At 40.1% G+C, this 22317-nt stretch overlaps 1 pseudogene; it reads right to left on the bottom strand.

The window, feature by feature from the left end:
* LOC110581600 overlaps positions 1-21880 on the bottom strand; it is a 23144-nt pseudogene extending 1264 nt beyond the window's left edge.
* Positions 21881-22317: the final 437 nt, after the last annotated feature.

The raw sequence follows: 22317 nt of genomic DNA, 5'->3' as shown, positions 1-22317 counted from the left end.
GGAGCGGCAGGCAGAGGGAGAGGGAGAAGCAGGCTCCCTGCTCAGGAAGGAGCCTGACGTGGGGCTCCATCCCAGGACCCTGGGACCATGACCTGAGCCGAAGGCAGCCGCTTAACCGACTGAGCCACCCAGGCGCCCCTATATGTACATTTTTATAGATGCTCTTTATTAAGCTGAGGAATTTCCCCAATATTCCTACTTTGCTGAGAGCTTTTATCTTGAATGCCTTTTGCATTTTTGTCAAATGTTTTTATGCATTGAACAATATGACCGTATGATCATATGCTGATGGGACGGATTACCTTAATTGATTTTTGCATGTTGAACCAGATTTATATACCTGGAATAAATGCCACTTGGCTGTGGTTTGTAATTCTTTTCATACATCATTGAATTTGATTTGGTAAAAATCTGTTGAATATTTTTGCATCTATGTCACGAGATATATCGGTCTGCAATTTTCCATTCTTGTAGTGTCTTTATCTAATTTGATATTAGGGTAATGCTGGCCTCATAGAATGAGTTAGGAAGTGTTCCCTCTGTTCCGTCTATTGAGTTTTTTAAATTAAGATTTATTTATTTGAGAGAGCGTGTGTGCACGCGAGAGCCGGGGGTGGGGGTGGTAAGGGGCAGAGGGAGAAGGAGAGAGAGAATTTCAAGCCGACTCCCCACTGAGCACAGTGCCCGATGTGGGGCTCGGTGTCAGGACCCATGAAATCATGAACCTGAGCCGGAACCAAGAGTCGGATGCTTAACCCACTGAGCCACCTATAGGCACCCCATCTATTGAGTTTTTAATGTGCAGAATCATTCCTTTCATTTTTCAAGATTGCTGAATATTTTATTTTGATATCATGCTGTCATATTTCTGATTTTTTAAAATTTGATTTTATGGTGTTAATCACCATCATTAGTTTTTGATGTAGGGTTCCATGATTCATTGTTTGCATATAACACCCAGTGCTCCTTTCAGTACGTGCCCTCTTTAATACCCATCATCAGGCTAACCCAACCCCCCACCCCCCTCCCCTCTAGAACCCTCGGTTTGTTTCTCAGAGTCCATAGTCTCTCATGGTTCGTCTCCCCTTCCAATATCCCCCCCTTCATTTTTCCCTTCCTGCTATTTTTTTAATATATAATGTATTATTTGTTTCAGAGGTACAGGTCTGCGATTCAACAGTCTCACACTATTCACAGTGCTCACCACAGCACATACCCTCCCCAGTGTCTATCACCCAGCCACCCCATCCCTCCGACCCCTCACCACTCCAGCAACCCTCAGTTTGTTTCCTGAGATTAAGAATTCCTCATATCAGTGAGATCATATGACACATGTCTTTCTCTGATTGACTTATTTCGCTCAGCATAATATCCTCCAGTTCCATCCACGTTGTTGCAAATGGCAAGAGTTCATTCCTTTTGATGGCTGCATAATATTCCATTGTATATATATACACCACATCTTCTTTATCCATTCATCTGTCGATGGCCATCTTGGCTCTTTCCATAGTTTGGCTCTTGTGGACATTGCTGCTATAAACATCGGGGTGCACGTACCCCTTCAGATCCCTACATTTGTATCTTTGGGGTAAATACCCAGTAGTGCAATTGCTGGATCATATGGTAGCTCTATTTTCAACTTTTTGAGGAATCTCCATACTGTTTTCCAGAGTGGCTGCACCATGTCATAGTTCTGCTTTAATTTTTTTTATTATTTGTAATATATCCACATATCCACACAGGACAACATAAATGTGGTTATATATACATGCCCCCCCTTTTTAGTGCAGTCTACTCTTTTCCTTACTTTGGGCTTGAATTTCCACCTCCTTCCTTTCTCAAAAGAAGCCCCTCATTAACCCATTTTAACCCTCTAATGTGTATCCTTCTGTATTTTTCTGCACTCTTATAATCCATTACAGTAGAAATACACATGCATGCATGTGTAAACAAATACACAGTTTTTTTGTTGTTGCTACCAAAATAGTATCATATTAATCATACTTTTCTGTATCTTGTATGTTATATGTAATGATAACCTTGTGTAAATGTCTCCAAGTCAACTTGTGTTGTTCTAATTCATTGTTTTAAATGGTTGTATAATATTTGTGGTGTAGGTATATTATAGTTTATTTACCCTTCTTGTTTTGATGAGCCTTTCATTTTGTTTCCACTATTACTATAAACATCCTCAGACATATGACGTTATATACTTGTGCTTATATTTCTATGGAATAGATATCCGGGAGTTGGGTTACTGAGTACAAGATGTGTGTGTGTGTGTGTGTGTGTGTGTGTGTGTGTGTGTGTGTGTGGTTTTAATACATGGTTTTACGAGTTTGGGCTCTTAAGTTCCAAAAGCCTTAAGACTTGAGATTTTTCCCCCCAATGTATACGAATAACCTTTTCCCTGCATCCTTACCAATAATTAGAATTATAACGCTTAATGTTTAACAATCTCATGTATGCAAACTAAAACTCTCACTATTTCTCTAATTTGCATTTATCTCACTATCATAGAATTTTAGCTCCCTCTGCCCATATTTATTAATTTATTGGCAATTTAGATTGGCTACTCTGGGAATTCTTGATTCTTATCCTTTTCCCATTTTCTTTTTAAAAAAAAATTTTTTTTTAAAGATTTTATTTATTTATTTGAGAGAGAGAATGAGATAGAGAGCATGAGAGGGGGGAGGGTCAGAGAGAGAAGCAGACTCCCTGCTGATCAGGGAGCCCGACGTGGGACTCGATCCCGGGACTCCAGGATCATGACCTGAGCCGAAGGCAGTCGCTTAACCAACTGAGCCACCCAGGCGCCCCCCCATTTTCTTTAAGTTAGGTTGTCTTTCTTCTAGTCAGTTTGTCAGACTACTTTCTATATAGTTTGGATATTAAAGCCTTGTCATCTTTATTAAAATATATTTCCTGATTTGTTGTTTGTTTGTGTATCAATGATATGTTTTGTCATTCAAAAAATTTTAATTTGTATATAGTCAAATGTCAGTCTTTAATTTTTTTGAACCTTCAGAGTTTCCAGTGGAGGTGATTTCTCTGACTCCTATATCGTACATCTAGCTTCCTAGCTTTTCTTGCAACGTTCATATTGTTTTTCCTATATTTAACTCTAATTCATCTGGATTCTGTGATGTACTGTAGTGTACGTGCTATAAGATAGCAGTTCAATGTTATTAACAGTCAATTATATGTAAATTTAATTACCACCTTCATTTTAAATTAAATTATATATACACATATGTAATTATATTGGCATTATAGCATATTGGTATCCACTAAGGCAGGACCCCTCACTATTCCTTTTCATAATAACCTTTGCCTACTCTTTTTTTTTTTTTTTAAAGATTTTATTTATTTGACAGAGAGAGAGACAGCGAGAGCAGGAACACAAGCAGGGGGAGTGGGAGAGGGAGAAGCAGGCTTCCCGCTGAGCAGGGAGCCCGATGTGGGACTCGATCCCGGGACCCTGGGATCATGACCTGAGCCGAAGGCAGACGCTTAACGACTGAGCCACCCAGGCGCCCAACCTTTGCCTACTCTTGGTCATTTATTTTTCCAAATAAACTTTAGATTATTTTATACAATTCCAAAATAAGAAATCCTGTGCATTCTAGTTAATATTGAATTAATTATATTCTAGTTTTATGATATTAATGAAATCTTCTCATCCAAGAACATAGTTTGTCTCTCTAATTGCTCAGATTTTGTTTTCTGTCTTTCCAAGAGATTTTATGGTTTTCTTCATATAATTCTGCTTTTCTTGTCAAATTTATTTCTAAATATTTTGTATTGTTTCACCATAATAAATGGAATGTTTTCCCAGTTCCTGCTTCCTTCCTCCTTAACTTCCGGTATTTAAGCTCTACTCTGAGAATCTTGTTTTAAATATTGTCAAAGGTTCACAGAAGTGGGTTGATTTCAGAGATGGTGAAAAAGGTTAAATCACTCGATTATATGGTCCAGTTCTTACCTGGAGGAAACTAGGTAAATTTATCCAACTATCTAAACATCCTCTGCTGTATGTCTTTCATTTGTGTCTCCAGTTCCATTTCGTAGTCTTCTGCACCCTGCTGTTTGCCCCAGGAGTTGACTTTGCCCTCTGGCTTCTGAATGAGCCTGTCCAGTGGGAAGCCCTGTCAGGTCAAAGGGTAGGAGAGTGATGTTGTGACATTTATGCCACTGAGCTCCCTCTCTGTAGGCTCATCATTGGCTGGCTACATCCCTCAAATGAAGGTGTCAGCTTCTGGATAGTGTCCCTCTATACTTAGGTCTCTTGAGCTTGGGATATATGTTAAAGTTCTTTCCCCTCACTCCTTCGGGCCTGGAGTTGCAAAATCACCCTGCAGTTACTAGCCTGGGGAGGCTGATTATCCTTTTTGTTTTCCTTATACCCCTGCCCGCACCTCATTAGTTCCTTTATTAAATTCTCCTGAAGTTACCCAATTTGAGTGTTATCTGTTTCCTGCTGTGACCCTGACTGATACATACTTGTAACTCCATGTATTAGTTCCTCCTTCGTCCTAGTGCAGTCTAACTCAGAGTAACTTAGATGCACTAGATGGATAAAAGCTTTGGGGTTAACTTCAATACATAGTTTGAGATGTCTAAGAGGAAACATACTATGCATGATCTGAGATGTTGTCTAAATCTTCTTTCTAAACCAAGACTGTAAGGCTGTAAGCTTACCCAGGAAAATTCTATTGTCTAGACTGTACAGGACACTCTGCCCAGGCTCCATCATTTCCTTCACCTACAGTATTAACTCCCTTCTCTCTAGCAGACTGGAATGCACTCTCAAGGCTGAGTAAGATTCAGTTTTGCTTCTTTATTCTTGCTGCACTGCAGAAACACAAATACTCTTGCTTTATTGTCTTCTCTCTCTTTTCAAAATTCTCGCAGGTTTCAAATCTTTTACATAGTTTTCCAAGTATTATAGCTATAGTAGGAAATTCTATACAAATTCAAATACAAATTGGTGTGCGTGTTGTGCAAAAAAGTAACAGTTCTCAAAATATGATATCTATTCCAAGATTTATTACTAGCCATGTGAGTGTGACATTCTGTTTTTAGTCTCTGATTCCTGATTTATGAAACGGAATCATTCTTCTTGGCTCACTGTGAAATATATGATAGTATATGGGGAATTTTATTTTATTTTATTTTTAAAGATTTTATTTATTTATTTGAGACAGAGAGAATGAGAGACAGCATGAGAGGGAGGAGGGTCAGAGGGAGAAGCAGACTCCCTGCCGAGCAGGGAGCCCGATGCGGGACTCGATCCCGGGACTCCAGGATCATGACCTGAGCCGAAGGCAGTCGCTTAACCAACTGAGCCACCCAGGCGCCCCGTATATGGGGAATTTTAAAACGGCATATCTAGGGGCACCTGGGTGGCTCAGTCGTTAAACGACTGCCTTCGGCTCGGGTCATGATCTCGGTCCTGGGATCGAGTCCCGCATCGGGCTCCCTGCTCAGCGGGAAGCCTGCTTCTCCCTCTCCCACTCCCCCTGCTTGTGTTCTCTCTCTCGCTGTGTCTCTCTCTGTCAGATAAATAAATAAAATCTTTAAAAAAAAAACAAACAAAACCCCCCGGCATATCTAGTGTGTCTGTGTGTGTGTGTGTGTGTGTGCGCGCACACACACACACACACATGCCCGGTGTGGTGGCAGGGGCAGAATCCTGTTTTTCAGTTTGCTCATCCTGTCCTTTAATATGATGGCAAATGAGCATTTGTTTGAATTTGGTAATCCTTTCTCCAGGATTTCAGACTGGCAATTGATTTATTCTCAATATAGAAAACAGTTGATACTTTTTAATTTTATTTTTATCATTTCAGTTGACAAACCCCAATGGACATAATAGAATCTTCTTTTGAACCAAAAAGTGCCTGGAGCGCCTGGGTGGCTCGGTAGGTTAAGCGTCTGCCTTCGGCTCAGGTCATGATCTCAGGGTCCTGGGATCGAGCCCCACATTAGGCTCCCTCCTCGGTGGTGAGTCTGCTTCTCCCTCTTCCTCTGTGATCTCTCTAGCCATCACTCCCTCTCAAATAAATAAATAAAAATCGTAAAAGAAAAATAACCAAAAAGTACCTGAAGAGGCTAAACCCAAGTGGATTTTGTTGGCCAGAATTCCATGGGCCCTTCTTCAGGACCCTGCCTTTGAAGAAGTGAGTCACTTCAGAGATATCCCAGGGAAACTCAGCATGGGAAAGACTGGCACCCATTCCTTCCAGAGATTACAGTTTCAGAATAATGGCCGATGGACTAAGCCCCACAATGAGATGAACTATGAATTGTTTGAATGTGACAGGAGCTCTGATGTGAGGGCAAACTCTGTGTCATCAGAGGAAAATCCTTATTTGTGATAAAGCCCCATTTTATGATTCATACGATCCTAGTTTTGAGCCCAATGCAGAGCGTATAAGACACATGAAAGGTCTGCATAGAGAGAAACCTTCTGAATGCAATGAATGTGATAAACTTTCAGCAGTAGTTCACATCTTATTAGACGTCAGAGCTCTCATACGGGGAAAAACCTTATAGTGTAATGAATATGAGAAAGCCTTCAGTCAGAGGTCATCTCTTAATAGGAAATTCATAGTGAGGAAAGCCTTATAAGTGTAATGTATGTGGAATAGCATTTATTTGGAGCTCACATCTTATTCAGCATCAGGAAAGTCATAGTAGAGAAATACCATCTGAGTGTAATGAATATGGAAAAGCTTTTGGCCAGAGTTCATACCTTATGGAACAAAACCGAGTTTATAGTGGTGAAAAACCCTATTTGTGTAGCCCAAGTGGAAAAAGAAAATTAAGGTGGAGATCTTCTCTTAATGACCATTAGAATATCCATAATGGGGAAAAGTCCTATGAGCGCAACCACACGTGATGAAGCCTTTGTGCGGATATCTCACCTTATTCACCATCATCGAAGTCACAGTGAAGAGAACTCCTATGAATGCAGTGAGTGTGAAAAGGCCTTCAGTTGGAAATCTCATCTTGTCTGACATCAGAAAACCCACAATGGAAAAAATTCTGTGACTGGGACATGGAATAGGTTCCAATCAGAGCCCAGGTTCTGTGGGTTAAGCAATTTTTGGTCTCTAGAAACATGTTGCTGTGGGTGGAATTAGAAAAATACAGTACTTAACTAACACTGATCATAAAGAAGACAAGACTATAAGAGTAATCATTACTTAGTGTTCAAGTGTAGACAAATGGAGATAAAACCTAAGTCTGATTTACAGGCTTATTAGGTTTCAGATAACCCGAAGCTGAGCCAGGCCCATAATAGACTGTAAAATTCTAATATGCTGATTTATAGATTTGTTAACAATTCCAATGCCATCCTGATTGTCCCTTAATTGGAGGCAGCATGGCCTCCATCACATATCTTTCACTTACCACCACTGAAACCATGGATATATCTGCTGACTCTCTGAGCATCAGTTTCCTTATCTGTCCAACAGGAGTAACAACACCTATCAACCTTGGGAAGGTTAGCGAAGATTCTGTATATGAAAAATTTCTGGTATAAAGTGTGGCACATACTACAGGTGCCATAAATTATTACTAATTATCTAGCTTCTCTGATTTGTGCTTGCCATTCCATTCCAGTTCCATTAGAACCAGCACAGCCTGTTTTCTTTATCTTTATGGTGGGAGTGCTTACTTTATAGACCTCTTTGTACAGTTGAAAGAGCCTGGGCTTATGCAGTCAGACATCCCTGCTGCTTTCTGGCTCTGTGACCTTGGCAAGATACTTAATCTCTCCGAGCTTTACAGTTCTTAACTGTAAAAATGGTGATGGTAATGACTGCCTTGCAGAATCGGAGGGATGATTAGAATTACTACTTAGGGAGTACTTGGCACACAGTAGGCATGTAATAAATCATACCCATCATCATTCTCTACTACAAGTCTCTCTCCTTTAGAATAAATTCTTTATAGCTGTGAAACTGATTCTAGCTCTCACTTAAACTAGTGACTTTCTTATATCTCATTCTCACTCAAGAAAAGAGAACGTATCCTACAAGTAGGCTTTATAGCAGCTTGTGAAAAGACTGGGATTCAGGGCTCTGCAATCTGGATTCAACCTTCCTGTACAGAGTATCTCCTATGTGCCAGGCCATTGACATAGATTATCTGCAGCTCTCGCAACTCTGCCTCTTGGGCAAATTGAGGAATATTATCTCCATTTGACCAATAAGAATACTGAGGCTCCGAGAGGTTAAATAACTTTCTCAAGTGCTTGAAGCCAGCGCTTGAATACAATTTTGACTGTCACCAAGGGCTATGGTAATTATACCATACTACACTGGTAGCCATTTATTTTATTGAATGCCTACTGTGTCCCCAGCACTGTGCCAATAAGACACACATGAATCGTATTGGATTTTTAGAAAATGAGATAATCGAGGCTCACAGAGGGCTATTTCCCCATCGTTACACAGTTGGTATTGTAATAATAAGTGCTATCATTTATTGAGGGCTTATTGCATGCCAGGCACTGTAGTAGATTCTTTACATAAATTATTGTATTTGCTTCCCAGAAGTAAGTTTGTATAAATTTGTTTGCACTTTAAAAAGGGGACAACTGAGGTTCAGAGAGGGTGAAGTAACTGCCCTAAGATGACACAGTGACTAAGCAACAGAACTGGGATTTGGAGCCACTATTTTCTTTATTTTTTTCTTTCAAGATTTTATTTATAGTCAAGTTAGTTAACACAGAGTGTGGTATTACTTTCGGGGGTAGAATTTAGTGATTCATCACCTGCATATAACACCCAGTGCTCATTGCAACAAGTGCCCATCACCCATTTATTCCGTCCCCCCACCCACCTCCCTTCCAGCAACCCTCAGTTTGTTCCCTATAGTTGAGTCTCTTATGCTTTGCCTCCCTCTCTGTTTTTATCTTATTTTTCCTTCCCTTCCCCTGTGTTCATCTGTTTTGTTTCTTAAATTCCACATATGAGTCAAATCATATGGTATTTTTCTTTCTCTGACTGACGTATTTTGCTTAGCATAGTACCCTCTAGTTCCATCCACGTTGTTGCAAATGGCAAGATTTCATCCTTTCTGATGGCTGAATAATATTCCAGTGTGTGTGTGTGTGTGTGTGTGTGTGTGAGAGAGAGAGAGAGAGAGAGAGAGAGAGAGAGAGTGTGTGTGTGTGTGTGTGTGTGTGTGTGTGTGTGTGTGTATCACATCTTCTTCATCCATTCTTCAGTTGATGGACATCTCTGGGCTCGTTCCATATTTTGGCTATTGTTTATAGCAGCACTATCCACATTGGGGTGCATGTGCCCCTACGAATCACTATTTTTGTACCTTTGGATAAATACCTAGTAGTGAAATTCCTGGGTTATAGGGTAGTTCTATTTTTATCTTTTTGAGGAACCTCCATACTGTTTTCCAGAGTGACTGAACCAGTTTGCATTCCCACCAACAGTACAAGAGGGTTTCCCTTTCTCCACATCCTCGCCGACATCTGTCGTTTCCTGAGTTGTTACTTTTAGACATTCTGACAGGTGTGAGGTGGTATCTCATTGAGGTTTCGATTTGTATGATGAGTGATATTGAGCATTTTTTCATGTGTCTGTTAGCCTTTTTTTTTTTTTTTTGTCTTCTTTGGAGAAATGTCTGTTCATATCTTCTGCCCATTTCTTAAATGGATTTTTTTTTCTTTTTGTGTATTGAGTTTGGTAACTTCTTTATAGATCTTGGATACCAGCCCTTTATCCAGTATGTCATTGGCTAATATCTTCTCCCATTTAGGAGGTCACCTTTTAGTTTTGTTGATTGTTTTCTTCACTGTGCAGAAGCTTTTTATCCTGATGAAACCCCAAGAGTTCATTTTTGCTTTTGTTTCCCCTGCCTCCAGAGACATGTCTAGCAAGAAGTTACTGTGGCCAAGGTCAAAGAAGTTGCTGCCTGTGTTCTCCTCAAGGGTTTTGATGGCTTCCTGTCTCACATTGAGGTCTTTCATCCATTTTGAGTTTATCTTTGTGTATGGTGTAAGAAAGTGGTCCAGTTTCTTTCTTCAGCATGTCGCTGTCCAGTTTTCCCAACACCATTTGTTGAAGAGACTGTCTTATTTTTCCATTGGATATTCCTTCCTGCTTTGTGGCAGATTAGTTGACCATAGAGTTGAGGGTCTATTTCTGGGTTCTCTGTGCTGTTCCATTGATCTATGTGTCTGTTTCCTTGCCAGTACCATACTGTCTTGATGATTACAGCTTTGTAATAGAGCTTGAAATCTGGAATTGTGATGCCTCCAGCTTTGGCTTTCTTTTTCAACATTCCTCTGGCTATTCGGGGTCTTTTCTGGCTCCATACAATTTTTAGAATTGATTGTTCTGGCTCTGAAAACTGCTGGTGTTATTCTATTAGGGATCGCATTGAATGTGTGGATTGCTTTGGGTAGTACAGACTTTTACTTTTTAACAATATCTGTTCTTACCATCCATGAGCATGGAATGTTTTTCCATTTCTTTGTGTCTTTTTCAATTTCTTCCTTAAGTGTTCTATAGTTCTCAGAGTACAGATTTTTTACCTCGTCGGTTAGTTTTATCCCTATGTATCTTATGGTTTTTGGTGCAATTGTAAATGGGATCGATTCCTTGATTTCTCTTTCTGGTGCTTCATTGTTGGTGTATAGAAATGCAACTGACTTCTGTGTATTGATTTTATATCCTGTGACTTTGCTGAATTCCTGTATCAGTTCTAGCATGTGTTGGTGGAGGCTTTTTTCTTTCTTCTTCTTCTTCTTCTTCTTCTTTTTTTTTTTTTTTTTTTTTTTTGAGGAGACTCTTAATTTAAAATCAATTAGCCAACACATAGTACATCATTAGTTTCGGATGTAGTGTTCAATAATTCATCAGTTGCATATGACACCCAGTGCTCATCACATCACGTGCCTACATTAGAGTTTCATGTGGTCCACGAAGACTTACAGTTTGACTTCTTCCTTGCCAATTTGGATGCTTTTCATTTCTTTTTGTTGTCTGATTGCTGAGGCTAGGACTTTCAGTACTATGTTGAACAGCAGTGGTGAGAGGTGACATCCCTGTCGTGTTCCTGACCTTAGGGGAAATGCTCTCAGTTTGTCCCCATTGAGGATGGTATTAGCTGTGGATCTTTTTGTATATGGTCTTTACAATATTGAGGTATGTTCTTTCTTTCTTTCTTCCTTTCTTTTTTAAATTTTATTTGTCAGAGAGAGAGAGCCAGCACAAGCAGGGAAAGCGGCAGGCAGAGGGAGAAACCTGCTCTCTGCTGAGGAGGGAGCCCAATGTGGGACTCGATCCCAGGACCCTGGGATCATGACCCGAGCCGAAGGCAGACGCTTAACAGACTGAGCCACCCAGGTGTCCCGAGGTATGTTCTTTCTATCCGTACTTTGTTGAGGGTTTTTATCAAGAAATGATGCTATACTTTGTCAAATGCTTTTCCTGCATCTGTCATGTGGTTCTTATCCTTTCTTTTATTAATGTGGGGTATCATGTTGATTGAATTGCAGATATTGAAACCACCCCTGCAGCCCAGGATTTGTAGCCACTATTTTCTTTCTTTTTTTTTTTTAATTATATTATGTTATGTTAGTCACCATACAATACATCATTGGTTTTTGATGTGGTGATCCACGATCCATTGCTTTCGTATAACACCCAGTGCTCCATGTAGTACGTGCCCTCCTTGATACCCATCACCGGGCTAACCAATCCCCCTTCCCCCCCAAAAAAAACCCGTTTGTTTCTCAGAGTCCATAGTCTCTCATGGTTCGTCTCTCCCACCGATTTCCACCCCCTTCATTTTTCCCTTCCTTCTCCTAATGTCCTCCATGCTACTCCTTATGTTCCACAAGAAGTGAAACCGTATGATAATTGACTTTCTCTGCTTGACTTACTTCACTTAGCATAATCTCCTCCAGTCCCATCCATGTTGATGTAAAAGTTGGGTATTCATCCTTTCTGATGGCTGAGTAATATTCCATCGTATATATGGACCACATCTTCTTTATCCATTCGTCTGTTGAAGGGCATTTCGGCTCTTTCCACAGTTTGGCTATTGCGAACATTGCTGCTATGAACATTGGGGTGCAGATGGCCCTTCTTTTCACTACATCTGTGTCTTTGGGGTCAATACCCAGGAGTGCAATTGCTGGGTCATAGGGTAGCTCTATTTTTAAGTTTTTGAGGCACCTCCACACTGTTTTCCAAAGTGGCCGTACCAACTTGCATTCCCGCCAACAGTGTAATAGGGCTCTCCTTTCTCCACAGCCTCTCCAACATTTGTTGTTTCTTGCCCTGTCCAGTTTTGCCATTCTAACTTGTGGAAGGTGGTATCTCAATGTGGTTTTGATTTGCATTTCCCTGATGGCTAATGATGATGAACATTTTTTCATGTGTCTATTAGCCATTTGTATGTCTTCTTCAGAGAAGTGTCTGTTCATATCTTCTCCCCATTTTTTGACTTGATTATTTGTTTTTTGGGTGTTGAGTTTGAGAAGTTCTTTATAGATCTTGGGTACAAGCCCTTTATCTGTAGTGTCATTTGCAAATATCTTCTCCCATTCTGTGGGCTGCCTCTTTGTTTTGTTGACTGTTTCCTTTGCTGTGCAGAAGCTTTTTGTCTTGATGAAGTCCCAGAAATTCATTTTTGCTTTTGTTTCACTAGCTTTTGGAGATGTATCTTGAAAGAAGTTGCTGTGGCTGATATCAAAGAGGTTACTGCCTATGTTCTCCTCTAGGATTTTGATGGATTCCTGTCTCACATTGAGGTCTTTCATCCATTTTGAGTTTATCTTTGTGTATGGTGTTAGAGAATGGTCGAGTTTCATTCTTCTGCATGTGGCTGTCCAGTTTTCCCAGCACCATTTATTGAAGAGACTGTCTTTTTTTCCATTGCATCTTTTTTCCTGCTTTGTCGAAGATTATTTGACCATAGAGTTGAGGGTCCATATCTGGGTTCTCTATTCTGTTCCATTGGTCTATATGTCTGTTTTTGTGCCAGTACCCTGCTGTCTTGGTGATCACAGCTTTGTAATATAGCTTGAAATCGGGCAACGTGATGCCCCCAACTTTGTTTTCTTTTTCAACATTTCCTTGGCGATTCGGGGTCTTTTCTGACTCCATACAAATTTTAGGATTGTTTGTTCCAGCACTTTGAAAAATGTCATTGGAATTTTGAGCGGGATGGCGTTGAAGGTATAGATTGCTCTGGGTAGCATAGACATTTTAACAATGTTCATTCTTCCGATCCATGAGCATGGAATGTTTTTCCATCTTTTTGTGTCTTCTTCCATTTCTTTCATGAGTGTTCTGTAGTTCCTAGAGAATAGATCCTTTACGTCTTTGGTTAGGTTTATTCCGAGGTATCTTATGGGTTTTGGTGCTATTGTAAATGGAATCGTTTCTTTAATTTCTCTTTCTACAGTTGCGTTGTCAGTGTATAAGAAAGCAACTGATTTCTGTGCATTGATTTTGTATCCTGCCACATTACTGAATTGCTGTTTGAGTTCTAGTAATTCGGGGGTAGAGTCTTTTGGGTTTCCACATAAAGTATCTATCATGTCATCTGCGAAAAGAGAGTGTTTGACTTCTTCTTTGCCAATTTGAATACCTTTTATTTCTTTGTAGCCACTATTTTCTGAATTGGTGTCAGTGCTATTATCTTATACCAAAGTATCCCTCAACCTTATTTCCTATGGCTTCCCACCAGATTGCCCCTCTTGTGAATACAAGAGTTGTGGCAAACTAGAAGATAGCAGAGGCAAAGGTTGAAGGAAAGACTGAGCACATCACCTGGAATGATGGCCTCCATCACGTACCTTTCACTTTCCACCTCTAAAACTGTGGATACATCTGCTGACCCCTCTGAACATCAGTTTCCTGATCTGTCAAACAGGAATAACAACACCTTGTCAACATCGGGAAGATTAGATAAGGTCCTGTACATGAAAAATTTCTTATATAATGCATGGCAACATAGCAGATGTTCAAGTAGAACAAAGTATGATATCCCAAATTCTCTCATTCCACAACCTCAAGATTCACATTATGGGAACTTCTAAAAATGGAAGAAAATAATATTAAATCATTTTTTATCATCACAGAACTGGACAAAAGCACTCCTTTGCTCCATAATAGTCCATGACTCCCCTTGCTGTCAGGATGGCCCAGACTTCTTAGCATGAATATAAAGTCCTCTAGGATATACTCCCTTCCTACGATTTCAGCCTTATCTGTCTTCAACCCCTACCCTTCCCAATCTTTGCGCCCTATGATCCATGAATCCTACGGAATATCCCAGTTGTCTGAAAGCGTCACACTTTCTCTCATTTCTGGGCACTTTAAAAAATGTTCTTCCCTATACTTGAAATGATTTTCACTGTACTAGTTTCTGTTTATCTTTCCATACAGTTCAGAAGCCATCTGCTCAAGAAGACTTCTGTAAGCCTCCTGATGAGCTGGCTGGGTTAAATGCTCCATCTCTGTGCTTTCCTAGTACTCAAAAGTGTTGTATTGCCATGCTAATGCTCTCAGTGTTCTCTTGGAATAATCTATTTACTCAACTATCTCTTCCATCTCTCTGAGCTCCTTGAGGGGACCAGATTTTGAAATCCACAGTGCCTGGAACACAGTAGTGCTGAATAAATGCTTATTCAGCATTTATTGCCAATGCAAGTAAGACTGTTTAATGAAGTGCAAGTTTTACACAAAAGCTTTAATTGTCATAAGGACACTTAACATGAGATCTAGCCTCTTAACAAATTTTAACTGTACGTTATTGGTGACTGTAGGTGCAATGCTGTGTGGAAGATGTCTACAGTTTATTCATTTTACTTAACTGAAACTTTATGCCTGTGGATTAATAACTGCCCAGTAATTAATAACTGCCTATTTTCCCCTCCCCCTGGGTCCCTCCTGTTAATTAGCATTCCAATTTGATTTTATGAATTTAACTATCTTAGATACCTCTTAGAAGTGGAATCATGTAGTGCTTGTCTTTTTTTTCGTCTGGCTTATTTCACTTAGCATACTATCCTCAGGGTTCATGCATATTGTCACATATTGCAGAAGTTCCTTCATTTTTAAGCCTGAAAAGTGTCCCACTGTACGTATACACCACATGGCCTACCTTCATGGCCTACCTTTATTCTTTTGCATGTGGACTTCCAGGTTTTCCAACACCATTTGTTGAGGAGACTGTCCTTTTCCCATTGAATGGCCTTGGCACCCTTGCTCAAAATCAACTGACCCCACGCACAAAGGTTTATTTCTGACTATTCTATTCCATTGGTCTGTGTGTCTGTCTTTATGCCAGAGCCACACTGTTTTGATTACTGTACCTTTGCAGTAAGTTTTGAAATTAGGAAGTGTGAATCCTCCACCTTTGTTCATTCTTTTCCAAACTGTTTGGGGTCCCTTGAGAGTCCATATGAATTGTAAGATGGATTTTTCTATATCTGCAAAAAATGTCATTGGTGTTCTGACAGGTACTGCATTAAATCTATAGAACACTTTGGGTACTATTGACGTCTTAACAGTATCAAGTCTTCCAATAAATGAACATTGTATGTCTTTCCATTAATTGATGTCCTTTTAAAATTTCCTTCAGCATTTTCTTGTAGTTTTCTTTTTTTTAAGATATTTATTTGAGAGAGGGTGAGCGAGCGAGCGAGCGAGAGAGAGCACAGGCTGGTTGGGGGGGTGGGTGGCGGGGAGAGAGGCAGAGGGAGAAGCAAACTGCCCGCTGAGTAGGGAGCCAGACGAGTGGCTCGACACCAGGACCCCAGGACCCCGGGTCCACGACCTGAGCCGAAGGCAGACGCTTATCCGACTGAGCCACCCAGGCGCCCCCCAGTTTTTTGTAGTTTTCAGTGTATAAAACTTTCACCTCGTTGGTTAAGTTTATTTGTAAGTATTTTATTCTTTCGATGCTGTTGTTGTTGTCAAGTTTAGAGCTTTTGTAAATTCCAGTACTAATCCTTTTTAAGATGCGTGGTTTGAAAATATTTTCTCCAAGGATGTAGGTTGTCATTTCATCTTTTAACATGTTCTTTCATTTCCAAAGTTGCTTAGGTTAACACTGTTTCCCTCACAACCTTCAGTGAGGTTTTTTTTTTTTTTTCTTCCATGCATTTGAAATACGGTCAGAAGTTTTTGTCACATTCTGCATTCCGTTCTGATATTCCTGAATTCTTTAATGATGTTCTAAAATTTTGGATACATTAAATTTCATCCTGTGTGCTCCAAGTCTCTATGGATTGTGACAACTGCATAGTGTCATGTAAACGCCAATCAAACATCACACAGTCTTAGTCTGCTCAGGTTACTATAACAAAATACCATACACTCGGTGGCTCAAACAACAGATATTTATTTCTCACAGTTCTGGGGGCTTAGAAGGCAAAGATCAGGATACCAGAACACCAGAGTGTTCTGCATGAGTACACTCTTTCTGGCTTGAAGATGGCCTCCTTCTAGTTGTGTCCTCACTTGACAGAGTGAGAGAGAGCTTTGGGCATTTCCTTTTCTTACAAAGACAGTACTACTCTCATCATCATGGCCATCCTCGCATCCAAACCTAGTCAATGGCCACGCCCAAATACCATCACATTGGAGGTTAGAATTCACATATGACTTCTGAAGGCTGGGGTCACACAGGTTCAGTCCATAACACACCTCTATAGTAGTTTCAAAGCTCCTTTACCTATTCAAGTTCCCCTCCCGCAACTCTTGCCAAGCACTGACCACTTCACTATCTCTAGTTTTGCCTGTTCCACAATTCCTTGTAATTGGATCACACAGACAACACACACACACACACACACACACACACACACACACACACACACGTAGCCACTTCAGACTGGCTTCTTTCAGTTATCAATAGGAATTTAGGATTCATCCATATCTGTCAGTGCCTTGAAAGATCATTCGTTTCTTTTGCCAAATAGTATTCCTTCGTGTGGATGCACCAAGATCATATTTTTTTGATGTAGTGTTCAATGATTCATTATTTGTGTATAACACCCAGTGCTCATTACAACACGTACCCTCATTAATACCCTTCACCGGCCTACCCCGGCACCAAGATCATTTATTCATTCATCTGTTGATGCACATCTTGGTTGCTCCCTGTTTTGCAATTATGAATAAAGGTGCTATAGACATTGGTGTGTAGGATTGTGGGCAGACTGACGATGTTGGGCTTTGCTGCCGCCCTGTGATCCTGGAAAACAATGAAGGTTAAGAGATCTCCCCAGTCTGTGTTCTAGGAAAGTGCTTACTGTAAGGAGGCTTCCTTCGCCATATGACTCAGGTGAGATTGACAGGTGCCCCCTTGTTTGCTGTGACAAAACCAGTCACGGTCCCTCCAAACTCCCATTCCTCAGCTCATAAATGATCAGCTGAACTCCTTGTGTTTACTGAACACCTGGAGCAAAATACTTGTGAATCAGGCTCTGCTTAAGGTTCTGTCCTTTCCCTGGGTTTCTGAACTTTGACCCCCCAGCAGTCGGAGCCAGGGCACAGCCCTTCTGAGAGTAGGCTGGCTTCAGGGTGAAGCATTCCTTCATTCGCTGCCTGTTCACACCACCCTTTCATTCCATTTCTCCACCCTGGGTTCTCTGTGTCCTCTCTAGAAAGGAAAGAGCCTTTTGGCCTAACTCTTGGGACGCTTGCTGATGTTATGGTCAGAGTGTTCTCTCTGTTATAAGAGTGCCTCTCCCCACCCCTTTTCCTTACCACGATCCCTTGAAGAGTGTTCTCCTTACTAATTCTGGAGTAGTTCTGGAAGCTGATTTTTATTTGACAGGAGATAAGTTTTTAAGTCAGTTGGGCAAATACTTAATAGTATGATTATTGGCTCCTATTACTGTAAGACTCTGTTTGACTTTGGTAAGAACCTATCAAACTGTCTTCTTAAGTTGCTGTGCAATTTAGAGCTCCAACTGTAAATGAACGAATGCTCCTCTTGTTCTGCATGCTCACCAGCAGTTGGTTTTGTCAGTTTTCCGGGTATTAGCCATCTGAGTAATGTGTAGTGTTATCTCATTATAACTTTAATTTGCATTTCCCGTGTCCCAAATGATCTTGATCATCTTTTCATATGCTCACTTGCCATTTGGATATTTTAATTGGTGAGGTGTCTGTTCAGATCTTTTGCCCATTTGTAATTGAGTTATTTGTTTATTAGTTGAGTTGTATCAGTTCTTTTTTTAAATATTTTATTTTATTTTATTCGGTTATGTTAGTCACCATACAATCCATCATTAGTTTTTGATGTAGTGATCCACGACTCATTGTTTGCGTATAACACCCAGTGCTCCATGCTGTACGTGCCCTCCTTAATACCCATCACCAGGCTAACCCACCCCCCACCCCCCTCCCCTCTAGAACCCTCAGTTTGTTTCTCAGAGTCCATAGTCCCTCATGGTTCGTCTCCCCCTCCGAATTCCCCCCCTTCGTTTTCCCCTTCCTTCTCCTAATGTCCTCCATGCTATTCCTTATGTTCCCCAAATAAGTGAAACCATATGATAATCGTCTTTCTCTGCTTGACTTATTTCACTTAGCATAATCTCCTCCAGTCCCATCCATGTTGATGTAAAAGTTGGGTATTCATCCTTTCTGATGGCTGAGTAATATTCCATCGTATATATGAACCACATCTTCTTTATCCATTCGTCTGTTGAAGGGCATCTCGGCTCTTTCCACAGTTTGGCTATTGCGGACATTGCTGCTATGAACATTGGGGTGCAGATGGCCCTTCTTTTCACTACATCTGTGTCTTTGGGGTCAATACCCAGGAGTGCAATTGCTGGGTCATAGGGTAGCTCTATTTTTAAGTTTTTGAGGCACCTCCACACTGTTTTCCAAAGTGGCCGTACCAACTTGTGTAATAGGGCTCCCCTTTCTCCACAGCCTCTCCAACATTTGTTGTTTCTTGCCTTGTCCATTTTTTGCCATTCTAACTTGTGGAAGGTGGAATCTCAGTGTGGTTTCGATTTGAATTTTCCTGATGGCCAATGGTGATGAACACTTTTTCATGTGTCTGATAGCCATTTGTATGTCTTCTTTGGAGAAGTGTCTGTTCATGTCTTCTCCCCATTTTTTGCTTGATTATTTGTTTTTTGGGTGTTGAGTTTGAGAAGTTCTTTATAGATCTTGGATACCAGCCCTTTATCTGTAGTGTCATTTGCAAATATCCTCTCCCATTCTGTGGGTTGCCTCTTTGTTTTGTTGACTGTTTCCTTTGCTGTGCAGAAGCTTTTTGCCTTGATGAAGTCCCAAGAGTTCATTTTTTGCTTTTGTTTCGCTAGCCTTTGGAGATGTTGGATACAATTCCCTTTATCAGACATGAGTTTTAGTAAATATTTTTCTTCCAGTCTCTGGTTTGCCTTTCATTTCTTAACAGCCTCTCTTGCAGAGTGCAAGTTTTTTATTTTTAATAAAGTCCAACTCAGCTTTCTTTTTTTTCTTTTTCATGGATGCTACTTCTGGTGTTCTGTTTAAAAGCTCAGCAGCAAACACAAAGTCATGTTGATTTTCTCCTACGTTTCCTCCCAGATGCTTTATATTTTGAATTTTAAATATAGACCCTTGTTCCATTTTGAGTTAATTTGTGCAGAAGTGTCAGGTCTGGGGCTCGGTTACACTTTTTTGTCCTTGGATTCCAATTTTTTCCAGCACCATTTATTGAAAAGACTATTCTTTCTCCATCAAATTGTGCTTGTATCTTTGTCCCGTTCAACTGAGTCATATTTGTGCAGGTCTGTTACAGGTTTGCTGTTCTGTGCACTGAACTCTGTGTCTGTTCTTTGCCAGTACCACACTGTCTTAATTACTACAGCTTTATAATAAGTCTTGAAATCAGATAATATGAGCCCTGGACCTTTGTTCTTCTTTTTCAGAATTGTGAATTCTTCTTTTTCAGAGTTTTTCAGAATTATCTATTCTAGAGCCTTTGGTGTTCAATATAAGTTTCAGATCAATATGTCGGTATCGTCACAGAGCTTGCTGCAATTTTGATGGGTATTCTGTTGTTTCTATAGATAAGTCTGGGAAGAATTGAAATTTTAACAAGTGCGAGTTTTCCAGTCCATGTATATGAAATATCTCTCTTTTTAGCTAGATTTTCTTTGATTTCTACATCATTGTTTGTGGTTTTCCACAAACAGATCCTGTATATATTTGTTGTATTTATACCTAAGTACTTCATATATAGGGTTGCTATTGTAAAAGGTAGTTTGGGGGTGGGGGATGTTAGTTGGACACTAACCCTTTATCCAATTAAAAACTGTGCAGTAGACATGAACACACATTTCTTCGAAGAAGACATACAGATGACCAACTGATACATGAAAAGATGCACAACATCACTCATCATCAGGGAAGTGCAAATCAAAACCAAAATGAGCTATCACCTCATACCTGTCAGAATGGCTAAAGCCCAAAACATAAACAACAATTGTCGGCGAGGATTTTGAGGAAGAGGAACCCTCGTGCACTGTTGGTGGGAATGCAAACTGGTGCAGCCACTGTGGAAGGATAGTATGGAGGGTCCTCAAAAAATTAAAAATAGAACTATCATATGATCCAGTAATAGCACTACTGATATTTACCCAAAGAATACAAAAACACTAGGTCGAAGGGATATATGTACCCCTATGTTTATTGCAGCACTATTTACCATAGCCAAATTATGGAAGCAGCCCAAATGTTCACCGATAGATGAATGGATAAAGATGTGTGTGTGTGTGTGTGTGTGTGTGTATGTGTGTTTTATACAGAACACCAGAAGTAGAATCCCTGTATACACACACACACAAATATGCATACACACACAATGCAATATTATTCAGCCCAAATGTTCTTCAGTAGATGAATGGATAAAGATGTGGTACACGCACACACACACACAGACACACACACACAGGAATATTATTCAGCCATATAAAAGCATGAAGTCTTGCCATTTGCAACGACATGGATGGATCTAGAGAGTATAAGGCTAAGCAAAATAAGACAGTCAGAGAGAGACAAGCACCATGTGATTTCACTCATATGTGGCATCTAAGAAACAAAAGTGAGCGGAAAACGAAAGAGACAAACCAAGAAACAGACTCTTAACTGTAGAGAATAAGCAGATGGTTACCAGAAGAAGGGAGGTCAGGTGAAATAGGCGAAGGGGGTTAAGAGTACACTTATTTTGATGAGCACTGAGTAATATATGGAATTGTTGAATCACTATCTTGTACACCTGAAACTAATATAAAACTGTTTTTTTAACTACACTGGAACTAGAAACAAACAAACAAACAAACAGTAACTGTGAGAGAAGACTCAGAAATGGACATGGTTGAAGACCTGAAGAGAGTCAATCACTTTTTTTAAAAAGGTAATTTTAAAAAAATATATCAAATTCTGATTGTTCAGTATTCATGTATAGATAGGTAAGCAATTGCCATGTGTGTATTGTACCTTCTATTGTGGGGGCCGTACTAAACTCCCTTATTAATGCAGCAGTGTTTTGTAGATTCTTTGGTGTTCTCTACATAAATAATCGTGTCCTCTGCAAATAAAAATCGTTGTATTTCAACATTTCCAATCTGCACACCTTTTAATTCCTCTTTCCTTTCTTACGTAACGAGCTGGGATTCCATTACATGTTGAATAGGAGTGATGACAGCAGACATGTCTGGGGGGGTGGGGAGTGTCTGACTGTCTTCCTTCAGCATGACGTTACCTGTAGGTTTTTCATAGATCTTTTTCATCAGGTTGGGAATGTTCCCCTCTATTCCTGGTTTGCTGAGAGTTTTAAACATGAAGCCTGTTGAATTATCAAGTGCTGTCTGCATCGCTAGATATGACCATATGATTTTTGTTCTTTAGCCTGTTGATGAGGTGAACTATATCCGTTGATTTTCAAATGTTGAACTGGTCTTGTGTGCCTGAAAGATATCCCGTTTGGTCATGGTATACAGTTCTTTCTATGCATTGTTGGATTCAATTTGCTGATATGTTGTTGAGGAATTTTATGACAGTGTTCATGAGAGATCATGGTGTGTGGTTTTCCTTTCTTGCAATGTCTTTGTCTGTCTTGCTATTAGGGGAAATGCAGACCTCAGAGAATGAGTTGGGAAGTGTTGCCCTGCTTCTATTTTCTGGAAGAGATGGTGGCAAATGGGAATCATTTTTTTTTTTTTTCTTTAAATGTTTGTTTGGAATTCACCAAGGAAAGAGTCTGGGCCCAGGGCATAAGTATATAACTGTTCAGGTTATCTATTTTTCTGCA

The sequence above is a fragment of the Neomonachus schauinslandi genome, chromosome X, assembly GCF_002201575.2.
Source record: "Neomonachus schauinslandi chromosome X, ASM220157v2, whole genome shotgun sequence".
In the NCBI taxonomy this organism is placed as follows: domain Eukaryota; kingdom Metazoa; phylum Chordata; class Mammalia; order Carnivora; family Phocidae; genus Neomonachus; species Neomonachus schauinslandi.
The sequence above is the reverse complement of the archived record's forward strand: the minus strand, read 5'-3'. Positions and strand labels throughout refer to the sequence as shown.